This window comes from Channa argus, chromosome 7 (genome assembly GCF_033026475.1).
Source record: "Channa argus isolate prfri chromosome 7, Channa argus male v1.0, whole genome shotgun sequence".
NCBI lineage: Eukaryota > Metazoa > Chordata > Actinopteri > Anabantiformes > Channidae > Channa > Channa argus.
This window is the reverse complement of record NC_090203.1, coordinates 12,812,344-12,826,976: the sequence shown is the minus strand read 5'-3', so window position 1 is coordinate 12,826,976 and position 14,633 is coordinate 12,812,344. Positions and strand designations below refer to the sequence as shown.

At 40.6% G+C, this 14,633-nt stretch overlaps 1 protein-coding gene across 3 annotated transcripts in view; it reads left to right on the top strand.

The window, feature by feature from the left end:
- The first annotated feature begins 389 nt into the window (after nucleotides 1-389).
- Nucleotides 390-14,633, top strand: part of galnt1 (UDP-N-acetyl-alpha-D-galactosamine:polypeptide N-acetylgalactosaminyltransferase 1) — a 32,183-nt gene continuing 17,939 nt past the window's right edge. Inside the window, exons 1-3 of one of the 3 annotated variants that reach the window (XM_067509421.1) lie at nucleotides 390-839; nucleotides 1,401-1,510; nucleotides 13,006-13,112. The gene's annotated coding sequence lies outside the window, so the exon portion shown is untranslated. Of the gene's footprint in view, nucleotides 840-1,400; nucleotides 1,511-8,642; nucleotides 11,683-13,005; nucleotides 13,113-14,633 lie in introns of those variants that run through there. The other 2 variants (XM_067509422.1, XM_067509423.1) reach the window with 2 other exon arrangements.

Below are 14,633 nucleotides of genomic sequence, written 5' to 3'. Positions count from 1 at the left end.
TCGACATCACTCTTATTTGAAATGGTTTAGATTATATGTTGAGAAGATAAATAGCTAGATCTAGCAGTTAGTTATTTATAATGACGGTTTGATGGATTTTAAAGATACAGCCTACACTAGGCACCCGTACGTCTACTGCTCAGATTATACATCAAACTAAGTTTGATGTAAGTTTTTGGTCAAATAACTTTTGAGAATTAGAAACTGCATAGAGGAGCATAATGATCGTTTTTTCTTTCTCTTTTAACCCTCAAACCCCAATTTTGTCTGAACCAAAGTCCAAGGCTAACTTACGCATTTGGATGCAGATGTGACATTTTCAGACTGTGTAAAAAGTGGACGAGATCAGTTACAGAATTTCTTCCGGGTTGACAGTGTAGGGGGGGATGAGCAGTGATGCTGCCTGTGCTGGCTCCGCACATCAGCAGCCAGCCCCTCTCAGTCAGCTTTGCCGAGGCAGAAGCAGCACGTCCGCCCGAAGAGAGAGGGATCTCGCCGCATAGCGCTACTTGCCGACTCCCTCCGCTGGCATGTTCACGGTCTTTTCAAATGGATGTCTCCTCAGATAACGTCTTTTGACACTTAGCAGCGCTCTTGTGATCGCGTTCCCCGTGAGGAACGCCTCTTTGTCGGCTTGTTTTTTTTGAGGAAACTGTCTCGACGACAGGGAGAGTATCACACTCCCCCCACCCCCCTCTCCTGCCGTTAGCTCGCTAAGCTAGTTAGCCCGCTAACTTAGCTGCGGTAACCTTACTTGGATCGGCGTCAGTTCTGTGCCTCGTAGCTAGCCTGCGGTCTCTTGTGGCACAGCGGCGGATCGGGGTGACCCGTTTCTCTGGGTAAGCGAACCATATATATAAAAGCCTTGTGTTTTCCTGTTTTTTTCCTGCCACATTATGAGCCATGGTTGTCTTTCTGGTCAGTAAAGCACTGAGGTAGCAGTCGACTATGGCAGAGGGCTGCTTGTTGACAGAAGCAGCCAAGCAACGGAGATGTGATCCGACTCACCGTTAAACACACACGTTGTCACTGATTTCGCAACTAATAAGCCGAACATTGCTGTCTAAAACACGATTAAGTAATATAAAACCCCTTTTTAAACAGTGATAAATACCTTTTAAGTATTTGAATTAACTGGCGCTTACTCTGGACTGTCGCTCTGTGGTCAATGGGCCACTGCCAGGTTAACATTATCTCACATTGCCGCATTTGACTTAAGTCTTCCAAATGAGGTAACGGTGTCCTGACAATTATCAGAGCCTGCATTAACGCCTAGGATATCACTCATTCAAAAAACATTATAAAGCAGTTCTCATTCAACGTGGATGCTAATGGTCCCAGTTGATTGTTCATGTAGTCTTATGGTGGAGGTTTACTTATTTATCTCTTTAACATTTCAGCTTCAGTGCTGCATCACAACCTGGAGAGATCAGACGTGCACTAGGAATTTAACCTCTGGTTGCCTCTGTCTCCTGTGTCCTAATAGATGGCTGCAGCTTCATACTATAGAGTAAGTCACTTTATCGGGAAAACTACAGTGGCCAGAATTATCCTCTTTCCTTGTCCTTGTAGGACTGCACATTTTGAGGGCCCTCCTCCTACTTTGTTAAACAGATGTTAATCTCATTACATGTAATTTAATCGCTCTGTAACCTTTAAAGTGTTTGCTTGAAGCCTGTATGGCTGTGTAGACGAGAGACTGGTTGAATGAGTGTAAAAAGATGAATGTGCATAAGTGAGCATGCAATAACAATGCTGTAATTATATCCAGAGATAGGAAAATGGACTCACTATCAATCCTGCAAGAGTTGGCAGATAAAGATGTAGGATTGACAGCGAGCCAATTAAATTAATCTGTCATGTTCCATAAAAGGAGAGAAAATAGATGCGCGTATTATTTATCCCCAGAGTATATGTGGTGTTGCCTGTACGTGTGCAGTAGGACAATAAGCTGCATTGCTGGAGGAAAGCTGGGTACTTGTGTGCTACCTGTAGCATCAGTCCTTTGGTGCCTGAACATGAGCATGTAACTTTTTAAACTGTTTTTGAGCTTGAACCTCTGTGTAGTACAGCTATATTACAACAAAGCATGGACTTGACCATGTACATTAAGTCAATCTCATAAAATAGATTAGGTACTGTATGGCCCTAAAGTGTAGACAGTACATGTGATTTGCAACATCATTTCTGACCTTAATTGTGTCATGTTTAGTAGCTTGACCTGTATATTTTAACTCAGCCATGTGTTATGGTATGACTGTCCAGTATTGAAAGGAAGTGAATCATGTTCCTCATTTCAAGGCCATGAAGTCGGCATGATGTGCTTCCTGCCTTGTGTGTGTTGACTGGCCTCGGCAGATGTGCCCGTTTTTGTGTTTTCGTCCCTCTGCTTTCACAATTTTCCACATTTAAGACTTTTGCAAATTGAGAACTTTTTGATCAGTCTTTGTGGGATAGAATTTGCTCGGAGTTATGTATTAGACTTTAGCGGAATTAAATTTATTGTCTAAGTAAGTAATAAGCTGTTTCTTTTTCCAGCGTATAATGGTAACACAGGTGGTTATAATCATAATAATGGCATACTTGAGAATATAATTAATATAATTTTTGCACAGCTCTTAATTATTAATCATATGCACAAATGCAACCAAAATCTTTCACCTTTTTTCTATACTTTTGTCATTTTCATTAAGTAGACTCATTCATTTTTCTTCTTTTTTTGCAAGGGGGTGATGTAAAGGTGTAGATTTCTGATGTTAACGCTGCGTCTATTTGCATTGGTATTTGTGTGTGTATCATGGAGGGTGGCCGTGGTGCATTTATTGCCTCGAGCTGGTCATTAACAATAGCTCTATTCTGACCCAGGTCTCCAGAGGGAGGCAGCAGCATTCGGCGTTCCCTGCTCTCTGTGTGCCAGCAAAGCTTGCTTTCGGATTGGGTTTCCACAGCCACCTGGAGCTCAGAGCACAGGAATGCCATTGTTCCTCCTGCTAGACCATGGCCAGATCAGACACACATGCTAACACACATGCACGTAAACAGACCATGCATGTACACATGCTTAGTTCACTGGCTATTTCTCGTAGTTTGCTGGTTCCCAAAATCTTACATAAATAGACAGTGAAACATCAGGCCTTTGCCTGCGGCTCTCCTATAGAGACCTGACATCAATAGTAGACCAAAAGACTTGTCTGAGTAACTGGTTAGTATTTTTAGCTCCAAAGCACTGTTAATATCTGTATGCATATCAAAATGTCATTCTTTGTACTTCTGTTTAGCTAACTTGATAAACTGTATCATGCTTGAGACTCAACACATGCATAGGAAGTGAGTGACAAGTTTAAGTTATTAAAAAAAACAACTGGTTCCAAAACAACTGGTCAATTAGTCGATTAACAGAAAATGAATCAACAGCAAACATGAGAAGAGTTTTAGGCGGTAGGTCAGACAAAACAAACAAAGACATCAGACTGGGTTGTGATTATGAAGAAAATACTTACAGACCCAAATGCAAACAAACATCAAGAGTTTGAAATTAACATCTTCTTAACTATTACAAACACCCCTATCAGGCATAACACTATGACCACCTGTACAATTTAATGCAATTCAGTACTGTGGCTCTGCCATGAATTTTACTTTTACAAGGTTATAATTTATCAGTTTAGGTGGAAACTGTCAGAATGGTGATATATCTACCATGTGTTTATGATCGAGGTCAAAGTGGGTACTGGAGTCATACTGGAGTGCATTCTACGAAGAGGCGGTTTTAATGTTTTGGCCTCCTTATTTAAAATGAAGGATGTGTCCAAAACTTTAGACCCATCTCATAATATAATGCACTTCAGTGTTTTTAGTAATGTCTGACCATCCACACATCAGATAGACACTATGCTTTACATTACTCAATCTGCTCCTCACGGCTCCACATAATGTAAAATTCCTTTTCCACTAATTCCTATAATCTTAGCATTGCTGAGCCACGTTAACATAAATAACATTGTTTAGTTTGTTAGAAACACTTCAGTGTAGATTTAGTGTACACATTAGAGACGACCACACCGGATGTTAATAGCTAGTTTAGCTAGATCAGATAGCCGAAACATTAAGTGGCTGATCTGCAGACAAAATGAGAAAAGAAAAAGATAGGAGAGAAAGATGGCCATCAGCAGAATTCAGCTGTTTTCATTCTGCCTCTCATTCCTCTAGGGTTTTTAGTCTGGCAGTTCCTGTTGTGTTTATGTGTGTGCATGTATGTTTGCCTATGCGTGTGTATCCTCTGGCTTTCTAACGGGTCACATTAGGGATAGAGTTGCATAGAAGTGGGTCAGCCAGTGCCACTAGGGAATCTTGCCAGCTCCCTGCTCCCTCTCAGGCTGAAAGCACCTAAAGACCAACACAAACATACAGGTCGTTATTGTGTGCATGTATTTACTGTATATGTTTGCATTGTTTAAGAGCTGTGTGTCCCTCTCTTCTTCGCTGTACTCCTCATAAACAACTTTGCTAAAAGCAGAAATATTGTAAATCTGTAAAGGCAAAGATCTTTAAGCCTAAGAGCTGGGCGCAGTATGTGTAGACTCCATATAAGGCCTCTTCAGATGATTCAGAGACTGTCACACTTGGTGTGTCTCAGCTGGATGGACAGTGTTTCTGCTGTTCTAATGATGAGGAAATAGGATTTAGCTCAGTATTCAGCAGAGGTTTATTTCATCTCATTCCTCAGTCTCTTGTTTTCTGCATTGGTTCTCCTCTGACAAGGCATTTCTGTTCTTTTTTTCTTGCCTATTTCTCTTCATTGTTGAATTGATGTAACATGTTGAGGTAATAAGCTGAAAGTAATATAAACATAATTAACTTGCATCCCATACAAATCAAGGTAGCTGCTCCAAACGACATAATGCTTGGTCTTACAAAGCTCTATCCTGACATTGAGAAAGTCTTGTAGCTGTGCTTGGTTGTAAAAATGCACCTGCTTTTACATGGTCAGCAGCAAATACTAGTCTGTATTTATTATTTACAGAGCCTTTTTCTGCTCAGTGTAGACTGTGCAGCAATACACAATAAACAGTTACAGCAAAAAAATCTGGCGAAGAAGTGATGTGTCTGATGCATTATTGTCGATTGGAATACAGAAGTGTTTTGAAAAAGTGAGTCTCAACTTGCAGGTGATCCACATAACCATCACAAAGATACTCCAAGGGCCAGTGTATTCTCAGAATTAGTTCTTAAAATGTATTGTCTGACCACCCTGCAATCAGAGGGATTTATAGTTGTTCTGAAGGGCCATGGTTCGAGGCAAGGTTTAAAGCCATCTGCCATGATCGAAGAAATTAGCGATAATGTTTAATACGGGGATAATATTGTGTTTTGTCAGTCTCTCCTGCATTACATTCACAGTGCTGAAAAATTTTCACATAAAAAAATGAAGTGAAAACTGAAATGCATGTGTAAATAATGAGAAAACAAAGCTTACCCTCTTCTTTTTTAATGGTAAAGCAAATTAACCTTTTTTAAACAACAAAGCAAATTTTGTTTTGTTGTATTTGTAAACTATAGCCCAGTTTCATTTTTCTCATCAGGATGCAAATCCTATTTTCCCCATTTCTTTACACCTGGATTAGTCAATGCAAATTTGTTAGCTTGAATAAAATCCAATTAAATCTGCAAATGTAATTCACTTGCAAGTGGTTTGTTTTCACTCACTGTGATATAACTATCTGTTATTTGACATTGCGGTTGACTTCATGAACACATCTTGTGCTGTGATAGCACAAAGCATTGAGATTCACCTTGAACACACCAATAGAGGGAAATAATATAGACGTCAACAGCTACCAGGTGGTAGCACAGAGTAACTTTATTCACTGTGTTCTGCTTAGTGCAGTAGTTACCTTCTTTGTAGGAGCATGCTGTTCATGCTTCCATATGTTGCTCACAGCATCTGTTTCAGTCTGAGATGTGACCCCACAGGAAAAGACATAGTTTCCATGGTGACAGCCCTGCTCCTTGCCCATCCCCCCAAACCTACCATAAGAGGAAGTGGAATATGTCCAATTTCTGCTGACTCATAGAGAAACAATTTTGTGACACAGACTTACAAACAGATGTCTCTCTTTGCTCCAGATTGGAATAATTATGCTTTTTAAAATTGTTTTTCACGTTGTTGGAGGATGTTTTCTTGTCCATCTAGCCCTTGGGCCTGTTTGTTTTGTCGGAGTTAAATGAAAGCATAGAGTTTCAGTTTTCTTGGCTACTGGTTAATCTACAGTACCTTTCCTGCATGTGACTGAACCTCACTAGTCATGAAGAACTGGCAGCCACAGTGTGATGCAGTGATTAACTCTGAGCAACGCTGTGCCTTGGTGAAGGGCACTGACAGGAGTAATGCCTACTGTATCAGGTCTATCACTAGTGTTTAGACCTAGTAGTAGACTAGTAATATTGGTCAAACTTAAGGCCTTCATGATCGAAGGCAACACAGCAAATCACTGAGCTATTGTGGCACAGTTTTGCACATCTGCTAAACCAAGAAATGCACAGATAAGACAGTCCAAAGAGATTCAGGACTGTCACAGTGCTTTTGTTTTCTGTTATATTTACCAAGCCCTACCAAATTATGCAAATGTGGTTTAAAAAAACTATTGCCCACAAAAGAGAGCTAATACCGGTGTTTATCTTCAGGTCTCTTCTGTTCTCAGCACCATTGACGATCAATTGTGAAGACTCAAATTTATGCTCTTGTTCAGCATTGGGTGAACATGTAGCTTTTGTTTACTTACCCAGGATTGCTTCTAATTAGGCACTGTGAACCCAAACAAGTGCAACAGTGTAAAATCTTTGAAGAAGCAAATCTGAAGTGTGACTACACTGTCAAATGTGTGACTGCACTGTCAAGGTTGTTTAGACAATGAAATGTTGTAAAAATGACTCTAAGCAAAATGGGTTTTGCTTCTGTAACTTCTGGATAAGGAGAAAAGAAAAGAACAAGAGGATGGCAGAAAGGACAGGTCCCTGCTCTGAAGGTCTGTACTCTTTGTCTTTGTTTTGTGACACAGTGAGCTATCAGCCCCAGGCTCACCCTGACCAAGGTACAGCACTCCCTTCTGGGTCAGTATACACAGAACCATCCATCTCTTTTGCTTTTATCTGCTACCAGGCTGCTACTCCATATGTTTATGTCTATGTCTATGTGTATGTGTGTGGGTCTGCATGTGTGTCTCAAGACTTTTGGACTGGAGTTGTAGTGGCCTGCTCACATTGATAGCCATATAAACAGTTAGTACTGATAGAGTACAGAACAGTGAGCCTGTTGCTATTTAAATGTGTGCGTGTGTTTTGGTGTGCACGTGCACTAAGCCTTTAGAAATTGCGTTTCTCTGAGCCACAAATGTCAACTGTACCATGCTCCTGTATCTTTGTGTGTGTGTGTGTCTTATGTGCAGGGGTGTAATCTGCCAGAGGTTAGGATGTGTGTCAATGTGGCTGCAGCTCTGTAGGCAGATACAGCGGTAGGATACAGCCTCAGTACTTGCTGTAGGGGACTAGGCTGGCAAAAAAACCTAGTGAAGCATGGGCCAGCCGGCACTTGAGCTTCGACCTTTTCTTTCATTTGTGCATTTTGTGTATTTTAATACCCTTTCACAACAGTGTTTGGTTCTAGTCGTTTCTGGGGTTAGATATGTTTAAAAACGTGTTCATCTGTAATGTGTGTGGAGACAACCTTATTAAAACAGGGTCTAAGTGAAAGAAGCATAAATTAAAAATCTGGTAATTTGTACCAGAGCAAAATTTGAAAGAGGATGGACAGATTGGTAAAGACTGCCCCAGTCTCAGAGTGGATTTCCTTTTTAAGCCAGAGGTATTGGCAAAAAAAAATTGAAATAAAAAGTTTTTTTACAGGGTACAGTATGCAGTGTGACTTGCGCTGTGTTTCTGTGCCTTTGTCTGTGTTAGCATGTGTGTGCAGGGGATATTGACCTCATGACGGAACTGCTTAAATGAAGTATCAATATCACTAGATTGGCGTGTGAGTGTGTGTGTGTTTAGATCTTTGCCAAGTGATTGATTGTTCATTTTGCTGTAGCCAATAGGTAATTGAGTGTCCTTTTTGAAATATAGTCTCATAGATCAAACCACTTAAACTGACCCAGCAGTGTAAACAGCGGGATTGAGGACAGAGTGTGCAACCAGACAGGTAGGATACATAATGCCGCTGACAACCAGTGATGGACAGCAGCTATTAGGATGTCTTTATTTGTTTGATAAGTGGCTTTTAATGACATTGTTTAAGAATGAGATGAAAAATGTCTCCCTACTGTTGGCTCCCTTGTTCACACATTTTCTTTCTGCTTTAGGATAAAGCAGTGTATTATATAGACTACACTCAAATTGCAAGTGGCATTATATGGCATCTCCAGATGTGTTACACGTTTTCCTAAACTGAACTGTAGTAAAGTTCTTTTTACTACATTAAATGTACTCTTTAGTTTTCGGTAGTGCTGAACAAAAACTGAGACTTTTCTACGTCCTGTGTTTTTTGCTTCCCGGAAATGTGGCTGTGTGATCCTATCCTGGACTCTCCGCTACAGATGAGTGAATTTCAACCATATTTATATATATACTGTATACCAACAGTTGCACATCTGTTCACCAGTCTGTCAAACTTCTGAAGTTCGCAGATGACATCGGCCTCATCTCTGATGTAGACAAGTTGGCCTACAGGAGTGAGATGGACCGTCTGGTGTCATGGTGCAGCATGAACAACCTGAAGATCAACGCTCAAGACAATGGGGATGATTTCAGAAGGACCTAGCCCCCTTCCCCTTGTCATCTTCTGCGACACTCAGGTGACCTCTGTCACGTTCTTCCGCTTCCTGGGCACCACGATCACCCAAGAGCTCGAGTGGGAGCATCATCGAATCCATCCTCCCATCTTCGCATCCTCCATCGCAGTTTGGTTTGCTCAGCCACAGCCAGGGACAAGGCCAAGCTGCAGCACATCATCCACCCTGCTGAGAAGGTTATTGGCTGCAGCCTCCCATCTCTCCAGGAGCTATACATCTCCAGGACACAAAGAAGGGGAGCCAGGATTGCATCCGACCCCTCTCATCCCGGACACAAACAGTTTTCTTCAAGATCATTCTTGTTATTGCTGTGTATATACTAAAAAAGTTGTTGTAAGGAAAATGTGTTCAATTCACACTTTGCTACCACACTACAGGAGGAGATTACTTGCCGTGTAGAACTACCAAGACGTTTGTCCCAGATTGGAAATGTTGCAGGAAGCGTTTGAGTGCACAGCTGGGGGCATGCACACTCTTAAGCTTGATCCTGTTAATATGGCTGCTGGCCAGAGCTGCAACAGCAGGGAGATATGGAACCAAGAACAAATCACTAGGCTCTAGATGTCAGCTAGACACAGATAGATGGGAAAGTTGTGAGCTAAATCTGTTCTGTGTAATCACTCAGGACACAGAGGAGGGAAGGTAGTGAGTATGTGTGTGCATTGTCAGTGTCATTCCCGCTAACACTGTTCTAGCAGCCTGCTGTTCTGTTTCCTGTGCTCTCTACTCTCTGTAAACAGGAAACAGATTTCTCTTTCTCTCTGTGACTCTCCTTTCATCTGTCCTTTTCTGTCTGTTCTTTAGTCGCACTTATTCGTCTTTCTACTTTGCTTGCCCCTGGAAGTTTGCAAAGTGTATCTAGAAAGTTATAGTACTGGTGGGGTCACCAACTACCGAGTACGTCCATATTATGGAAGCAAACCAAACTGTTGTGCGAGCCATTTCATCCGGGACAACTATGACATAGTGCTGTGTCCAGGGAAGTTGGACCAGCTGCTCCTTACCTATTTTCACCCTGCTCTATTCCTGGAATTCCTGCTTTTCCTCCCTGGGCTTCCCCTGGAAAGCTGTCAGAAATGCAGCTGCAGGTTCGAGTGAAACTGTTGTCAACTTTTGTTGCCTTTCCTTTAGTCCCTTTGTAGCATGAATTTGGTGTTTATAGGGTGCTTCAGGCTGCTCGAGGTTTTCCTTTCCCACAGCACTGGAGTCATGAGGTGTCTGATGGTAAAGGAGGTCGAGGGGAGGACTTGAAGGAGGTAGAGGGGAGGTCTAGTTGTCACACAATTGGGACAGTACTGTTTGCTGTTTGCTGTTACTGTTTGCTTTTCTTACAATACGCTACAAACACAGTGACATAACACATAGAGAAAACCTGGCAGCAGACCAAACACACACACATGTTGATAACAAGCAATCACACAGTCTTAAGAAGAGACATTTCCCTCTGTCTTACACAGTTTCATTTCTCCTTCGTGTCTCTGTTCCTGTGGCAGGATTTAGAGACAGAGCGGAACAGTTAGGTTTAATGCTTGGCCATGGCTGGTTTGTCACAGTGTTTTCACACAGAGCTTGGGGAATTGTGAAGGACTGATTTAAATGTCTGTTAGTTTTAGCTCAGCCCACACTACCCTCTAAATTGTCCTGAACAGAGGTTGTCTCAGAGCTTCTCAACCTTGTTTGGCTTCAGTCCTGCTTTGAAGCCTCAAGCTTTAGCATGCAAGGTGTTACGTGAGTGCAGACCTACATAGCCACCTTTAGATTTGTGCCGTCTTGACTGAATGGAACGCAGTCTCCATGTGAGAAGAGACGGTTAGACTTAGTGAATTAATAACTGGAAGTGTTATGTAGGGATAGATAAAGGCAAGAGTGGGCTGTGACAATGAAAGCCCAGCCTCTTGGCTGCTGTGCTGCATTCTCTGTTGGTTCTCAGCTGGTCACAGCTGGAGCAAAGAGAATGAGGAGGGATGACGAAGACTGTAAGATGAGAATTGGATATGCACTAATTCAACAAGAACAGGCTGAAGTCTATACTCCTTGTAGCTGCCCCAGTGTTCAACTACAGTACCAATGGTTTCATTTACCAAATTTAAAATACAGTATACAGTATTATTAATACAAACAATATACAGGTCATTTTGATGTAAGTTACTGTAGGTTATAACTGTGACAAAGCTACTTAACTGTAGCCACTTTTTTGTGCTAAACACTTTTGTACCCATATAAAACATCAACAACATAACAAAGTGTCTTGTTGCTTTAAATAAATGGCGCTAAAGAGCATTTAATGTAATTTGGTAACATTTGGTGAGTAGCTGATCCACTTAGGTCAGTATTGGCATTGGTTGGATTGATGCAGCCCCACAGAAAAATGAGAGTGAAGAAAATTAATAAGAGCGAGCTGTAATATTAAGATTGATATGTAAGATATGTTAATGTATAAGGTGTTCTGTTTCTTTTTTTTTCTTCTTTTTTTAAGGTGCAAGGTCAGAGATAAGGTGAGTTTGCATTTATAATAAGACAATTATTGCCCAAGTGTAGGAAAAGCTGAGGTAGCTTTATATGTTGGAAGGCCTCCAAACTTTTCTGCACTGCTGGAAAGAAGCCCAATTAAATAAACAGGGAGTCTCTCTCATTCAATTTTAAATGTTATTAGCACAACGACTAAGTACAGTACTGCACAAATGTGTTGTAAGGTGTTTACACACTTTCTCTTCCTGTGTTATTTTTGTCTTGGTCTTGCTCTTCCTCAGTGCAGCACTCATAGATTGACTAGGAGCACAAGGGATGCAGAAAACAGTAAGAAGTGGGAGAGGCTTGTTCTGCAGACAGAGATACAGTAGGTTGCTATTTGCACTGCAGTGTTGTGTGTGTAATTCTGCCGGTTTATTTTTTGATTGTCAGGGGAATCTGAGTATTTTTAGAAGCTCTTGCTTGTCCTGCTTCCAATTTGCAGAGGTATTATATCCCACTCATACGTTGTGGAGATGTGAGTAAGATGAAAGGAGAATAAAGTTATGGAAAGAGAGAAAATTTGAGACATGTGTAATACAAAGAAGGGGATAGAGGGAAAACTTAGGAGGAAATGAGGACTCACCTAGAAGGCCACAGAGACGGCTTTGGAGACCAGGACTCTTTACATACTGATGCATACCTGCAGTGCAGTGCTGCTTCCTCATATGCAGGAGTGTGTGGCATAACAGTAAAGATTAAAGTAGAGATTTATGGTATGACTTTTCTTGTAATACAAACTATATTAATACACACACACTGGCAATATAAAATCCTGGTGGACTAGAATGATGACTTGGCTTTAAAATAGGCCAAGGACCAGATTGAAGGACATACACTCACGCACACAGCATAGCATATTCTCACACGAAGTCATATTCACTGTCATCTCCGTTCTGTGTGGATTTTTCAAAAATAATTCAGATTAATCCAGTAAAATGAGCAGTTCAGAGAATGTGCCAGTTGTCCATCCCTATTTCCCTCTACCCCTTTGTCCTTCTGACTTATCCATTACTCTCTCTTTTTTTTATCTTTTTTTTATCCTGTTTCAAGGCAAGAGTAACTTTGGTTGTTTTTGACCTTTTGGTAGGCGTTCAAAGACTGAGGTTTAAGGATTCTCACAACACAAAGAAATACAGAGCTATGCCAACAATGAAAGAAATACATGACATCTTTCCAAAGTCCAATATTCAGATACGTTTGACTGAGTAATTATGCATATCCACCAATACTGGGAAGGGGCTGCAACTGGAAACGTGACTTTTGACTGTGAATATATAAGCTTAGTAAGCTTAGTCTTTTTTTAATTTATTTATTTTTTATTGTGCAGGCACAACCAGGAAGTGTGATTAAGGCTACTGAGTGACATATTCTCTCTTGTCTTCCTGTGGTCACATTGCAGTTTTGTGTCTCTGTGGTAAGATTGGAACGCTCCTGGTCCGATATCCAGGCAGTTTGGAAAAAACAGTCCCCAATCCATGTTCTGTAACTGGAATGTTAAAGGCTCTTATGAACAGGAAGAACCATTTTCCTTAAAGGTTTTTTCTGCCCTTAGTTTCAGAATGACACAACAAGTTGGACATTTCCGCGTAACTTTTTGATGTTTGATGCAAAACAATAATCTTTGTGTTTTTCTTATCTCTCTTTCAAGGATCATGTTTGAGTAACAAGTGAAAGAGGAAGTGGGATCTCTGAAGCTCCGCCCTATTGCTGGTGGAGCACCCTGCACATAAGAGCGCCCTGTCATCATTTGGACAGGTTTGTTTACAGAATTAAATGATTGTCATTACAGGCCCCTACATACATTAAACCGGTTGATGGACAGTATCTGTTCATACTTGCCACAAAGAGGTCTGTTTTCAGTTTCATAGAGACAGTAGGGGATCCACAGTCCTTCGTTCCATCTAAAAATACATTCTGTTCAGTTGAAGGTAATGAGCATTTCAAGTGAGATTAATCTAAAGAGTATATTCCAGTGTTCTTAGGTTTGAACACTTTTAGCAGTCCCCCTATTCCCTAGGACATTTACTTCCTTGCAAGATGTGTTGTAGAAATAGTAACACAAAGAGGCATTTATATGAAAGGCTAAATTTAAAATGAGGGAACACACTCAATGTAGAGAGATTTTGAGCATACACACAACTCAAATTCCAAAGAACATGTTTTCTTATTACTTTGTGTTGCTTATGTTTGGATGTAATAAAACAAATTTGGCTATAAGCTGTAGTGGGTGGCACATGGAATTTTTATTATTTTTCATTATGACTTATGATGAGTTATGTCCTACTCTGGTATAAGCAATACTAAATAATATTGAAAGAAAATTAATTTTAAATAACCTTAGTGATTTCATAAATGCTGGATTTGGATTCGGGAACATGGCTCTTGGCACTGTAAGAAGATTTGGATTTACTAGAAATAGCCATAAAATTCTCTGCTTTAATTGGAACAAATTCTTGTCTGCTAAATAAAAGCAGAGTGTAATGTCTTTCACATTTTTCAAATATTTATGTTTAGAAAAAAATCTAAGTAGACTGTTACAGCAGTTAGTAAGCAGGGAAAACCCTGCTGTGATGCCAGAGCCTCATAAATCCTGTGTGGTTGGCATCAGAAATGAGAACAGCAGACATAGTGTACTGTACAGCAGAGGACTGCATCACAAATCTGTCCTGTCAAACAACTGTTGTATATTGCTGTATATTTTGTGTGTGAGTACCATGTTGATTGCATAAATTGTCATCTTGTGCCCCCCGCCCCCCCTTTAGCTGGTTGAATTGGAAATAAACAAGATTGGGGAGAAAATGTGGCATTATCAGATGAGTAATTAAAAAAGCTATTGCTGCACACCGGCCACACACAGTTGCAGAAACCAAAAGGCATGTTATTGTGGTCTCTGTGTTCTTTAGTCTTGTAATTGATACATGTTTATATATTTGCTGTTTTGCCTGTGTGTTCTTGTTTGCTGGTATAGCCAGGCAGCTGGGCTTTCTGCAGTCATTAAGAGAACACCCCAGTATCAATAATGTGTATTGATTTTGGCCAAAAATGGCAGGTGATTGGAGATTGAAGTGTTTGCATCTGTGCCAAGCAATCAGTTATCAGCTGGTAATTTTAAATGCCTATGTTTAGGAGGAAGTCCCAAAAAACCAATGCAGATCCTGACTTATAATCGATTTCGTTATAGATGGCCTAAATAATGTTTTTGTTTTGTGAAATAATACCTCTTCTTTCTAACTAAAAGTTTTTTATTTCATAGATGTGTGTAATAAATTCTATGGG